Source organism: Somniosus microcephalus, chromosome 2, assembly GCF_052327205.1.
Source record: "Somniosus microcephalus isolate GS21.2 chromosome 2, FLI_Smic_1.0, whole genome shotgun sequence".
Classification (NCBI taxonomy): Eukaryota; Metazoa; Chordata; class Chondrichthyes; order Squaliformes; family Somniosidae; genus Somniosus; species Somniosus microcephalus.
In genome coordinates this window covers 270,439,941-270,454,681 of record NC_140988.1, presented here as the reverse complement: position 1 = coordinate 270,454,681, position 14,741 = coordinate 270,439,941, and the positions used below count along the sequence as shown (strand labels likewise).

At 43.5% G+C, this 14,741-nt stretch overlaps 2 protein-coding genes across 4 annotated transcripts in view; one reads left to right on the top strand and one right to left on the bottom strand.

The window, feature by feature from the left end:
• slc38a9 (solute carrier family 38 member 9) overlaps nt 1–725 on the bottom strand; it is a 68,341-nt gene extending 67,616 nt beyond the window's left edge. The window contains exon 1 of one of the 3 annotated variants that reach the window (XM_085972096.1): nt 510–725. The gene's annotated coding sequence lies outside the window, so the exon portion shown is untranslated. Of the gene's footprint in view, nt 1–36; nt 434–509 lie in introns of those variants that run through there. The other 2 variants (XM_085972068.1, XM_085972078.1) reach the window with 2 other exon arrangements.
• Nucleotides 1–14,741, top strand: part of ddx4 (DEAD (Asp-Glu-Ala-Asp) box polypeptide 4) — a 145,488-nt gene that overhangs the window by 450 nt on the left and 130,297 nt on the right. The window lies entirely within an intron of this gene.

The window sequence follows — 14,741 nt, the reverse complement described above, 5'->3', positions numbered from 1 at the left end:
GAGGCACTATTTGAGGAAGTGAGAATCTGCTCTTACCTTTCTCGAATGAAAGTCGGTGCTTTCTATAAATGAAGCAACAGTTCCGAAGTGTTGAAGCCCGAAATTTCTAACTGTCTGCTCCAGAAGCTGACCTGCAGCGTTCTCTCCCCCCACCTACCTCCCCTTGTTTTTGTTTGTAATTTGCAGTATATTACTTTCTGTAAGTCAGTCAGTGAGTGTGAGGGGAGGGCTGGGCTGGGCTGAGCCGAGCCCCCAGTGACACTCGGTGCAGGTGCGCCGCCCGCGTGCCTCCCCAGGTCCCGGGGCCCCAACGCTCCAGCCGAGGGTTGGCGTCGAGGGGCAAACCCGACCCGCCGCTCGATCGATGTGCGCAGGCGCAGGATCTCCGCGCCGTCCTTCCTCGTCACTCCAGCCGACGTCAGAGGAACTACCATTCCCAGAATGCGCTAGTGCCTGGACAGCTGGCAGTAAATCGCCCGTTTCAAATGTCGCAGCCCGGTCAACTGTACCTTTAACGCAGCTGTTGAGCGCACCCTTTGTCCACCGTTACTTCACCGGATTGCCGTCCTCCCCAGTAAACGTTTCCGCTGAAGCCGGCTCCCGGGAGGGGCCTCGAGGTCACGTGAACGAACGCGCCGGGCTCCTTTATCGCCGGAGCGAAGGCACGGAGCACGTGGTGTCTGGGTGGGCTGGCCTGGGAGGAGCCTGTGTGCACCGCCGGGAGAGTCGCAGCGTCAGGGACCCTTTCTGGAAAATAGAGTGCAAATGCTTAGCAATCGTTTCAGATTAGGTGGGTCAACAATAGCACTCTGTCAGAAGGAGAGTGCTTGCAGAATGATATCCTTTGTCACCCTTACTGGCCACTGCTCTGTGATGAGTTAGCTGATTTCAGCCAGTGCGGGGGTCGTACATTTAGCTTCTGTGTCGCTCGGCTAGCCTGGGACAAAATCAGACTGACTCCCACCCTAACAACCTTCCAACGACCAATGTTGTGATTGTGTAGCTATAGGGTGATGACGCGATTAGGTTTCCTCCTCTCGCTCCCCCAGCCGCTGAGCATACATAAATTTTAAAAAGGCTTAGCTCAGTGCAAGCTCTCTGAGTCAGAAGGTCGTAGTTTCAATTCCGCTGTCAACAGACTTGGGCACCTAATTAGCCTGACATTTCAGTGCAGTACTGAGGTATTGCTGCACTGTCAGAGGTGATGTCTTTTGGTTTACGACATTAAGCCAGTCCCGCATTTTACCTCTCAGCTGAATGTAAACAAAATCTCAGCAGTATTTGAAAGAAAGACTTGCATTGATACAGCACCATTCACAATCACCAGACGTCTCAAAGCGCTTTACAGCCAATCAAGTACTTTTGAAGTGTAGTCACTGTTGTAATGTAGGGAAACGTGGCAGCCAATTTTGCACACAGCAAGCTCACACAACCAGCAATGTGATAATGACCAGATAATCTGGTTTTATTTTTGTTTTAATCTGTTTTGTTATGTTGGTTGAGGGATAAATAGTGCCATGAGATCTTTTACATCCACCTGAGAGCAAACAGGACCTTGATTTAAAATCTCATCTGAAAGACAGCACCTCCAATAGTGCAGCACTCCCTCAGCACTGCACTGGAGTGTCAGCCTAGATTTTTGTATTCAAGTCTCTGGAGTGGTGCCTGGACAGCTGGCAGTAAATCGCCCGTTTCAAATGTCGCAGCCCAGTCAACTTTACCTTTAACACAGCTGGAGTGGGACTTGAACCCACAACCTTCTGACACAGAGGCAAGGGTGCTACCCACTGAGCCACAGCTGACACTATTTCAAGAACATTTATTCCTCAACCAACACAAATAAAACAGATAATTTGGCCTTTTATCTCATTGCTATTTGTAGCATCTTGCTGTGCACAAATGGGCTGCTGCATTTCCCTGCATTCTTACAGTGGCTACACTTCAAAAGTACTTCATTGGCAGTGAAGCATTTTGGGATGTCCTGAGGTTGTGAAAGGCGTTATATAAATGTAAGTATTTTTTTATCATTGTGCTTCATTGAGGAGACAATACATTGTTCCTACATCACAACAGTGACTATGAAAAATGGTTTGACCCAGATTGCCATAACATGAGGAAAAAACTTAGAAAAATATCAAACCAAAAAAAGACATCCAGAAAACGAGGAATTACACCTTACTTATTGTCAGACACTAACACAATACAGAAATACACTCAGAATCAAAAAAGAGCAATATATTAAGAATACACTCAGCTCCATTGAGGAATCCATTGATTCCAATTGTTTCTGGGACAACTGGAATACATTACACAAAAAACAACACGACGAATTGGCCATTCAAAATGGAGACACATGGGAAAACCACTTTGAAAAATTATACCAGAAAAACACACTAAGGCCAGAGCAACACCAAATGTGCAAAAAACTGGAAAAGCTAGAAATGGCCATAAAAGATAACCAAAACCCGCTAGACTCCATAATAACAGAAAAAGAACTTTTTGAAAAACTCAAGGACCTGCGACCAGGAAAAGCTTGCGGGGCAGACGGCATACTAAGCGAGATGATTAAACACACAGACGATAAAATGAAACTGGCTATCCTAAAACTCTTCAACTTGGTTCTGAGTGTCGGTTACTTCCCTGATATCTGGAACAAAGGACTCATAACGCCCATATACAAAAGTGGGGACAAAGTCGACCCAAATAACTATCGAGGCATCTGTGTAAACAGTAACCTGGGGAAGGTATTCTGTAGCATCATAAACAAAAGACTTATAAACTTCCTTGAGGAGCACAATATCTTGAGTAAAAGCCAAATTGGATTCCTGCCAAACTATAGAACATCAGATCATATCTTCACCCTACAGACCCTAATTGACAAACACGTTCATCAAAACAAAAGCAAAATCTACGCATGCTTTATAGATTTCCAGAAGGCTTTCGACTCCATCTGGCATGACGGTTTATTCCTGAAACTTATCGAAAGCAGGGTAGGGGGAAAAACATATGATGTAATTAAATCAATGTATACAAACAACAAATGTGCAGTTAAAATTGGAGACAAACAAACAAAATACTTCCCACAGGGGCGGGGGGTGATGCAGGGCTCGCCAATCTCACCGACACTCTTTAATATTTACATAAATGAATTGGCAAAACTACTTGAACAATCTACAGCACCCGGCCTCACCCTATATGAATCCAAGGTTAAATTCCTCCTCTATGCAGACGACCTGGTTCTGCTGTCACCAACTAAGGAGGGTCTACAGCAGAACCTGGATCTGCTGGAGTCGTACTGCCAGACTTGGGCCATGACAATAAATCCCCAAAAAACCAAAGTCCTTGTGTTCCAGCAAAGATACAGACATCAAGGACCCAAAATAAATTTCACACTAGGAACAACCAAAATTGAACAAACCACTAACTACACATACTTGGGCTTAAAAATCAGTTCTACGGGAAATTTCAAACTGGCTGTGAATGAACTGAAAGAGAAAGCAAGAAGGGCTTTCTATGCCATTAAAAAATCAATCCAAATAGAAATCCCAATTAGCATTTGGCTCAAAATTTTCAAATCAGTAATTGAACCAATTGCACTCTATGGCAGTGAGGTGTGGGGACCACTAACACAACAAGAATTTGCAAAATGGGACAAACACCCAATTGAGATCCTACATGCAGAATTCTGTAAAAGTATCCTCCGGACTCAAAGGAAAACCATAAACAATGCATGCAGGGCAGAACTAGGCCAATATCCATTAATAATCACTATCCAAAAAAGAGCCACCAAATTTTGGAAACACCTTGAAATGAGCAACCCCCAATGCTATCATTACAAAGCCCTGAAATGCCAAGAGAGGACCATAAAGAAGAATACCCTCAGTCAACTAGTCCTGGGACTCAGTGAAGTAACTACTAACACTACTAACAATAACCAGCCCCAGGACAGTGACAGCGTAACACAAAGAATTCGACCCAACACAATCGTCGCTAAGCAAAAGGAAAAATATCTGTCATATTGGGCAGAAACAACAAAAACCCAAAGCAAACTCAATTGCTACTTGGCCCTAAACAGACAATACAACATGGCTGATTACCTGACCATGGTAAAGGATACCAAACTGAGAAAAACTTTGACAATGTACAGACTTAGTGAACATAACCTGGCGATCGAAAAAGGTAGACACAGACAGACCCGGCTACCAAGAGAGGACAGGATATGCTCTCACTGCAGTCAGGGAGTGGTGGAGACAGAGATGCACTTCCTCACAGCTTGTAGAAAATATCAGGGCATAAGGGAGAATTTCTACCCAAAATTCACAAAAATATGCCCGGAATTCAGAAATTTGAATGACGACCAAAAACTCCCATACCTACTAGGGGAAGAGAGAAATTGCATAACACTAGCGGCACACTATGTTACAGCTTGCCACAAACAGAGGGACAACCAGTAAATATAAAAGAGTATATATAAATTATATGAAAGTATATATTTATACACTCAGGGATATATCTGTTTATACACTGTATGGATAGATCTGTATTTTTGTGAACAAACATGAATGTTTTCCGATGCTTTGGCAACATAAGATGTAACTTGTCATGCCAATAAAGCGATTTGAATTGAATTGAAAAATTGACTACACTGCACTGCAAAAGTACTTCATTGGCTGTAAAGCACTTTGGGACGTCCTGAGGTCGTGAAAGGGGCTATATAAATGAAAGTCTTCATTTTTACACAAGAGAGTACGATAGGGTAGTGGTTCTGTTAATGTACTGTTGGCAGTTTGAGAATTTGAATTCAGTTTTTTTTCTGGAAATAAAAAGTGGTGAAAGTGACTATGAAATTGCCAATTGTCGTAAAACCCCAACTGGTTCACGAACGTCCTTTAGGGAAGGAAACCTGCCATCCTTACCCAGTCTGGCCTATATGCGACTCCAGTCCCACACCAACTTAGTTAACTGCACCCTCTGATTCTCCTAGTTCGACCAGTTTGGATTTCTGAATCCAACGTTACATCATTACAACAATGACTACACTTCAAAAGTACTTCATTGGCTGTTAAGCGCTTTGGAACGTCCGGAGGTCATGAAAGGCGCTATAGAAATGCAAGTCCTTCTTTCTTTCAAATCACTGATGTAAATTAGAAACTGTATTGGTTGCAACAATAGTCCCTGGGGCACTGCACTCATTACTCTTCCCCCCCCCCCCCCAGCCCAATGTAACTCCTCAAACAAGTACCTGTCATTTTCTACAACCAAATTCTTATCTTTGCCAAGAAATACCATATATTCTCATAGCTTTGAGCTTAAGTAAAACCTTTCAGCTGTGGCTCAGTGGGTACTCACTCTGCGTCAGAAGGTTGTGGGTTCAAGGCCCACTCCAGGGACTTGAGCACATAAATCTAGGCTGATACTCCAGTGTAGTGCTGATGGAGTGCTGCACTGTCGGAGGAAACATTAAACCGAGGCCCTGTCTGCTCTCTCAGGTGGATGTCAAAGGTCCCATGGCACTATTTTGAAGCCATGGTGTGGAGATGCCGGTGTTGGACTGGGGTGAACAAATGTAAGAAATCACACAACACCAGGTTATAGTCCAACAGCTTTATTTGATATCACAAGCTTTCGGAGCACTGCTCACTGTTCACCTGACGAAGGAGCAGTGCTCCGAAAGCTTGTGATTTCAAATAAAGCTGTTGGACTATAACCTGGTGTTGTGTGATTTCTTACTATTTTGAAGAAGAGCAGAGGATTTATCCCTACTGTCCTGGCCAATATTTATCTCTCAACCAACATAACAAAACAGATTATCTGGTGATCATCACATTGCTGTTTGTGGGACCTTGTGTGCAAAATGGCTGCCACATTTCCCACATTACAACAGTGACTCCACTTCAAAACAGTACTTCATTGGCTGTAAAGTGCTTTGAGATGTCCAGTGGTCATGAAAGGCGCTATATAAATGCAGATTTTTTTTCCATGGAGAACTTGTCAAATGCCCACTTGGGATCTCACTTCCTCAAGGAACTCAGGCAGGGCCTTCCCTTTCTTAATCCAAAGTCAACATGGATTTATAAAAGGTAAATCATGCTTGACTAATCTACTGGAATTTTTTTAGGATGTAACTGGTAGAATAGATTAGGGAGAACCAGTGGATGTGGTGTATTTGGACTTTCAGAAGGCTTTCGATAAGGTCACGCATAAGAGATTAGCGTGCAAAGTTAAGGCACATGGGATTGGGGGTAAGGTACTGTCTTGGATAGAGAACTAGTTGGCAGACAGGAAGCAAAGAATTGGAATAAATGGGTCTTTTTCCGAGTGGCAGGCAGTGACTAGTGGGGTACCGCAGGGATCGGTCCTTGGACCCCAGCTATTCACAATATATATTAATGATCTAGACGAGGGAACTAGGTGTAATATCTCCAAGTTTGCAGATGACACAAAGCTGGGTGGGCGTGTGTGCTGTGAGGAGGATGCAGAGAAACTCCAGTATGATTTCGACAGGTTGGGTGATTGGGCAGATGCATGGCAAATGCAGTATAATGTGGATAAATACGAGGTTATCCACTTCGGCGGCAAAAACAGGAAGAAAGATTATTATCTGAATGGCAATAGATTGGGAGAAGGGGAAGTGCAACAAGACCTGGGTGTCCTTGTGCACCAGTCGCTGAAGGAATAGGACTAACTTCAATGGGATGCGAAAGGATCTAGCCAGGGTAAAATGGAACCAAAGACTAACAGGAAAAACTGTAACGGAACAATGGGTGATCTTTAAGGAGGAGATGTTCCAAGTACAGGCTAGGTACATTTCAACAAGAGGGAAGGGTAAGGGAACCAAAGCAAGAGCTCCTTGGATGATGAGGGAGATAGAGAAGATGATGAAACAAAAAAAAAAGAGGGTGTATGATAAATGCCAAGTGAATTCTTCAAGGGAGAACCAGACCAAATACAATAAGTTGAGAGAGGAAGTGAAGATGAAAATAAGATTGGCAAAGAGAGAATATGAGAGTAGAATGGCGGTTAACATAAAAGGGAACCCAAAAATCTTCTACCGGCATGTAAACAGTAAGCGGGTAGTAAGAGGCCTATTTGGGACAAAGAAGGTGATATATGCTTAGAGGCGCAGGGCAAGGCTAGAATACTGAATGAGTACTTTGTATCGGTGTTTACTAAGGAGGTGGATGCTAACAAAATATCGGTAGAAGCAATGGCAGGGGAGAAAATTGATAGACAGGATGTACGAGAAAGACTGGGTATGCTTAGAGTGGATAAGTCGCCTGGTCCAGATGGCTTGCATCCCAGATTGCTAAGGGAATTGGGGGAGGAGATAGCAGAAGGGCTTGCCATAATTTCCCCTGCCCTAGATACGGGGGAGGTGCCTGAAAAAATTAATGGGCACTTAGAGAGGTTTAAGTTAATTAAGGAGAGCCAACACGGATGAAGTAACAGGGAGGACTGATGAAGGGAATGCACTGGATGTTGTCTACATGGATTTTAGGAAGGCGTTTGACAAAGTACCACATAGAAGGCTGGTTAACAAAATTGAGGCTCATGGAATAGGTGGGTCAGTGGCAGCTTGGATAAGGAATTGGCTTAAGGACAGAAAACAGCGAGCTGTGGTAAATGGCTGTTTTTCAGACTAGAGGATGGTAGACAGTGGTGTTCCCTAAGGGTCAGTGTTGGGGTCACTGCTTTAAATGAGCTGGATATTGTAATACAGAGTAGAATTTCTAAATTTGCCGATGACACCAAACTTGGGGGCGTGGCAAACAGTGAGGATGATACCAATCGACTGCAACAGGACATAGAAAGGCTAGCAGAATGGGCAGACAAGTGGCAGATGGAATTTAATACAGCGAAGTGTGAGGTGATGATCTCATTAAATGGCGGAACAGGCTCGAGGGGCCGAATGGCCTACTCCTGCTCCTATCTTCTATGTTTCTATGTGATGCATTTTGGCAGAAGGAACAGGGAGAGGCAATATACACTTAATGGCACAGTTTTAAAGAGTGTGCAGGGACAGAGGGACCTGGGTGTTAATGTGCATAGGTCCCTGAAGGTGGCAGGACATATTGAGAGAGTGGTTAGCAAAGCATATGGGATCTTGAGCTTCATAAATAGAGGTATTGAGTACAAAAGTAGAGAAGTTATGCTGAACCTTTGTAAAGCGCTGGTTAGGCCACAACTGGAGTGTTGCGTCCAGTTCTGGTCACTACACTTTAAGAAGAATGTGAAGGCAATTGAGAGGGTGCAGAGGAGATTTACCAGAATGGTTCCGGGGATGGGGGATCTTAGCTACAAGGACAGGTTGGAGAAGCTGGATTTGTTTTCATTCGAGCAAAGGAGGTTGAGGGGTGATTTGATAGAGGTGTACAAGATTATGACGGGTTTGGATAGGCTAGACGGGGATTCGCTGTTCCCACTAGTTGATGGTACAAGGACTGGGGACACAGATTTAAGGTTTTGGTCAACAGATACAGGGAGGATGTGAGGGGAAACTTTTACACAGCGAGTGGTGAGGACCTGAAACTCGCTGCCGATGGAAGTGGTGGAAGCGGAGACACTCAATGTTTTCAAGGGGAGACTGGATAGGCACATAAGGGAAATAAACTTGCAGGACTACGGTGATAGAGCGGGGGAATGGGACTGACTGGGTTGTTCTACAGAGAGCCGGCATGGACTCAATGGGCCGAATGGCCTCCTTCTGGTCCTCTATGACTAAGTAGGTGAGCACATTGCAAATGCTCTAACTATAATCTTCCAAAGTTCTCTCGATTCAGGAACCGTTGCTTTAGATTGGAAAATTGCTCATGTCACTCCGCTATTTAAGAATGGTGAGAGATGGAAACCAGGGAACTTTCGACCAGTTAGCCTAATATCTGTTGTCGGGAAATTGCTGGAGTCTATAATTAAGGATAGGGTGACTGAACACCTCAAAAATTTTCAGTTGATCAGAGAGCCAGCATGGATTTGTGAAAGGTAGGTCATGCCTGACAAACCTGACTGAATTTTTTGAAGAGGTGACTAAAGTAGTTGACAGGGGAATGTCTATGGATATTATTTATATGAACTTCCAGAAGGCACTTGATAAAGTTTCACATAAGAGACTGTTAACTAAAGTAGAAGCCCATGGAATTGAGGGCAAATTATTGACCTGGTTAGGAAATTGGCTGAGCGGCAGGAGACAGAGAGTAGGGATAATGGGCAGGTACTCTAATTGGCAGCATGTGACTAGTGGTGTCCCGCAGGGATCTGTGTTGGGGCCTCAGCTACTCAGAATATTTATTAATGACTTAGATGTTGGCATAGAAAGTCATATATCCAAATTTGCTGATGACACAAAGATAGGCAGCATTGTAGGCAGTGTAGATCAAAGCATAAAATTACAAAGGGATATCGACAGATTAAGTGAATGGGCAAAAACGTGTCAAATGGATTTCAATGTAGGCAAATGTGAGGTCATCCACTTTGGACCAAAAAAGGATAGAACAGGGTACTTTCTAAATGGTGAAAAGCTAAAAACACTGGAGATCCAAAGGGACTTGGCGGTCCAGGTACATAGATCATTAAAATGTCATGGACAGGTACAGAAAATAACCAAAAAAGCTAATGGAACGCTGGCCTTTATATCTAGAGGAATGGAATACAAGGGGGTAGAAGTTATGCTGCAGCTATACAAAACTCTGGTTAGACCACAGCTGGAGTACTGTGAGCAGTTCTGGGCACCACACCTTAGGAAGGATATATTGTCCTTGGAGGGAGTGCAACGTAGGTTTACCAGAATGATACCTGGACTTCAAGGTTTAAGTTACATTGAAAGATTACACAAATTAGGGTTGTATTCCCTAGAATTTAGAAGGTTAAGGGGTGATCTGATCAAAGTTTTCAAGATATTAAGGGGAACAGATAGGCTAGATAGAGAGAAACTATTTCCGTTGGTTGGCGATTCTAGGACTAGGGGGCATAGTCTAAAAATTAGAACCAGACCTTTCAGGAGTGAAATTAGGAAACACTTCTACACACAAAGGGTGGTAGAAGTTTGGAACTCTCTTCCGCAAATGGCAATTGATGCTAGGTGAATTGTTAATTTTAAATCTGAGATTGATTGTTTTTTGTTAACCAAAGGTATTAAGGGATATGGGTCAAAGACGGGTATATGGAGTTAGGTCGCAGATCAGCCATGATCTCACTTAATGGCGGAACAGGCTCGAGGGGCTCAATGGCCTACTCCTGTTCCTATATTCCTATTTACATCATCAGCATATATATATATATAGAAACTGGACTCATACCTGTGTGTACTGTCTGCAAGGGGAAACATGTAAACGAGGAAAATATAGGCCTAAGAATGGAACCTTGAGGATCTCCAGAGGTGGCCATGATAATGTAGGAGAGAAGCCATTGCTGAATTAAAGCTGGCTATATTGGGACAGGTAGAAGTGGAACCAACTGAGGGCTCTTGAAGTCAACACTGTAGGAGAGGATGGAGCAAAGAAAGAAATTTTAAAAAGTCCTATTTATGGACACTGGCAAGGAAAGAAAGGGTTCGGCTGTGATACTTTGATCAAATAGCCTAATAGAGTATGCTGTCTAGGCTGCTTGGGAGTCTACGGCCAGTCCCCTTGCAAAGACCAAAGTAATTTGGGCATGAACCAGTCAAGGGTACGTGTGAGAGGTGGCAGCCAACATTTCATTGTTAACTTTGAAAACTGCCTCCAGCAATAAATCAGTGATTTTAGGCCATCTGGTGTCAGATTCAAAGCAAATCTGATGCCGAAGTACCAGTTATAGCAGATAATTTGCAGTCAGTTGACACTCCACTACTGCCATTAGAGATGCTAACACCATTAAGTATTGCAATATCTCAGTACAAAAGGTTCCATTCCAAAGCCATACATCTGAACAAAGCTAGCAATTTAAAACATCTTGTATGTTAAATAATACTTAACTGGGTCATTTAATAGATTCTCCACTAATGTTCTTTCACACACACACACACACACACACACACACACACACACACACACACCAAAAAAAAATCAGTATATGCATGGACAAACATAACCCCAAAATACACAACAGCAAAGAAAATCCTGAAAAATATAAACTCAGCAGAAAATACTCCATTCAGCAAAAAATATCCACAAACCTGAACCACAGAAATGCTTGTTACCAGACCAGCAAATATGACACGCACATAATTCTAAAGAGCAAAAGAGAACGAACACCAAATTATTTTGTACAATTTTTCCTAAACATTTTTTGTTACTGAAAATAAGCAAAATTCTCTGCTACTTGCTGTGCTGTTGTACTCCAGTGTCCTGACTAAGCTACTGTCACACTGGCACTTGTTTAGGTTAAATTCTGTAAGATAGATATTTCCAACAGTTACGCTACAAATTACAGTTACAGAATCAGAGAGCTGGATTTATTGGTGTAAACACAGGGGAGTCTCATGAACCTCAGTGTCCCAATCAAATCTGAACCAAATAAGCATTAGTATAAAAGCAGATTCAGCCTCTGGCAATTACTCCCTACTGAACTCTAACATTCATACTCAGATATCAATTGTAGATCCCCTACTTTTTTTCTATTACTGTGTACTCTATTGGTGAAGCAGTAAACAAATAAACTGTAACTTAAAACATTAAAGGAAACTTAATAAATTAAAATTCCATTGCCAGTGGTGGGAATACAGTCCAGTCCCTGCGGTGCCCACCAGTCGCGGAAGGCCTCGAGCGTGCCGGCGGACACCGCCTTCTCCGTCTTCAGGGCCACCCGGGCACGAACGTGGCCGCGGAAGAGAGGCATGCAGTCGGGCCGAACAACCCCCTCGACCGCCCGCTGCCTGATCCAGTTGATGGCCACTTTGGCCAGGCCCAGGAGCAGTCCTACGAGGAGGTCCCCCGATCTGCTCGCTCCCCTCCGCACCGGGTGACCAAAGATCAGGAGCGTGGGACTGAAGTGCAACCAAAGATCGAGGAGCATCCCGTCTATTACTGTGTACAGCAGGATTGAACCTGCACATGCACAAAATTTTCTCCCCCACTGTGACATGATAAGTTGCTATATAAATGCAAGTATTTCTTTTCCGCTAAGTAGTGAACTCAACGCTTTCCTTGGGCTCTGATTGTTTCTGCTGATATGCGCTTGTTTACATCAATTTTACATTCCAGTATATGCTAATGAGACTGGCAGAAGATTTTGGCATAAGTTAACATCTGCAACATGGGTTCACGAATGGGCATAATTTGGGGCATAACTTCCTGATTATGCTGACACAGGAAATTCCACCCTATCATGTAAATCCAATGCAATGCCAAACGAAATGTAAAAAGTGCTTGGGGTCTCTTGGATTGTGATTTTTTTGAAATGTTTAGACAGTACAGGAGCTGCTGCCCCAACATTTCAAATTTAACTGCCTGGGAGGAATGTGTATGCAAGCAGGGTATTGCCTGGTTGAAACCTGTTAACGGTGGTGAAACCATAACAACAACAACAACTTGTATTTCTATAGCGCCTTTAACGCAGTAAAACGTCCCAAGGCGCTGTACAGGAGTATTTTAAGACAAAAAATTTGACACCGATCCACATAAGGATAAATTAGGGCAGGTGACCAAAAGCTTGGTCAAAGAGGTAGGTTTTAAGGAGCATCTTAAAGGAGGAAAGAGAGGTAGCAAGGCAGACAGGTTTAGGCAGGGAAGTCCAGAGCTTTGGGCCTAGGCAACAGAAGGCATAGAATGTAAAATCACCTTAAAACTCTTCCTCACCATATTTTTCAAATGCAATATCTTGGGCTATTGTGGACTCTATTGTGGCTCGACCAACATTTGAATTATTTTCTAGTTAGACATTAAAGTTGTTTTTATATGTTGTCAATACCAGTACTGGTGGTGCTGGCTCCTGGCGCTTGGGTCTCACGCAGCCGACTGCACAAAAGTAAATTTGCTCAGGGCAAATCCTGGTAAATTTACTTTTAGGTTACAGGAGCTGTATGTAACTGCGTTAAAGCCTTATTGGGTTTGGTAAGGTGCTGGGGCTGATGGCTACTGACGTGGGGACTCACGCAGACAAAGACAATGAACCTTACAAAATCTAGAATGCTACATTTGGGGAGTTTCCAAGACATTGGGAGCCAACAGCCGCAGCACCACATTAGACCCAATATAAAGGCACCTTAAAACAGCACATTATTGCTTTTCCAATTCATAGAATCATAGAAAGTTACAGCACAGAAGGAGGCCATTTCGGCCCATCGTGTCCATGCCAGCCAACAAATAGCCATCCAGCCTAATCCCACTTCCCAGCTCTTGGTCCGTAGCCCTGCAGGTTAGAGCATCCCAAGTGCACATCCAACTACTTTTTAAATGTGGTTAGGGTTGCTGCCTCTACCACCCTTTCAGGCAGTGAGTTCCAGACCCCCACAACCCTCTGGGTGAAGAATTTCCCCTCAAATCCCCTCTAAACCTTCCCCCAATTATTTTAAATCGGTGACCCCTGGTTTTTGACCCCTCTGCTAAGGGAAATAGGTCCTTTCTATCCACTTTATCTATGCCCCTCATAATTTTATACACCTCAATAAGGTCTCCCCTCAGCCTCCTCTGTTCCAAGGAAAACAGACCCAGCCTATCCAGTCTTTCCTCATAGCTAAGATTCTCTACTCCCGGCAACATCCTTGTAAATCTCCTCTGCACCCTCTCTAGTGCAATCACATCTTTCCTGTAATGTGGTGACCTGAACTGCACGCAGTACTCTAGCGGAGGCCTAACTAGTGTTTTATACAGTTGAAGCATAACCCCACTGCTCTTGTATTCTATGCCACAGCTAATAAAGGCAAGCATTCCATATGCCTTCTTAACCACCTTATCTACCTGGCCTGCTACCTTCAGGGATCTGTGGACATGTACTCCAAGGTCCCTTTGTTCCTCTACATTACTCAGTGTCCTACCATTTAATGTGTATTCCCTTTCCTTGTTAGCCCTCCCCAAATGCATTACCTCACACTTCTCCGGATTGAATTCCATTTGCCACTGTTCTGCCCACCTGACCAATTTATTGATATCTTCCTGCAGTCTACAGCTTCCTTCTTCAGTATCAACCACACAGCCGATTTTAGTATCATCTGCAAACTTCTTAATCATACCCTCTATATTCAAGTCAAGATCGTTGATATATACCACAAAAGCAAGGGACCTAGTACTGAGCCCTGTGGAACCCCACTGGAAACAGTCTTCCAGTCACAAAAACACCCATCAACCAATACCCTCTGCTTCCTGTCTCCGAGCCAGTTTTGAATCCAACTTGACACTTTGCCCTGGATCCCATGGGCTTTTAACTTCGTGACCAGTCTGCCATGTGGAACCTTATCAAAAGCCTTCCTAAAGTCCATATACACTACATCAAACACACTACCCTCATCTACCCACCTTCTCAAAAAATGTCAATCAATTAGCAGCATATTTTGTCTTAAGAACGAACTTGTATTTATATAGTACATTTCATATCCTCAGGAGGTTCCAAAATGCTTCACAGCAAATTAATTATGTTGGAGTCACTGCTGTAATCGACCTGAAATGTTAACCCTACATTTCTCTCTGCACTAAACTTCATTCCTATAGCAGAATTAATTATTCATGGTCGATCTATTCCAGATTGACTATTTAAAAGAAAAATAAAGGTGATCAGATCTCAAAATTGTTTTACTTGTCCGCCGTGGCTCTGTGGGTAGCCTTCCTTCATCG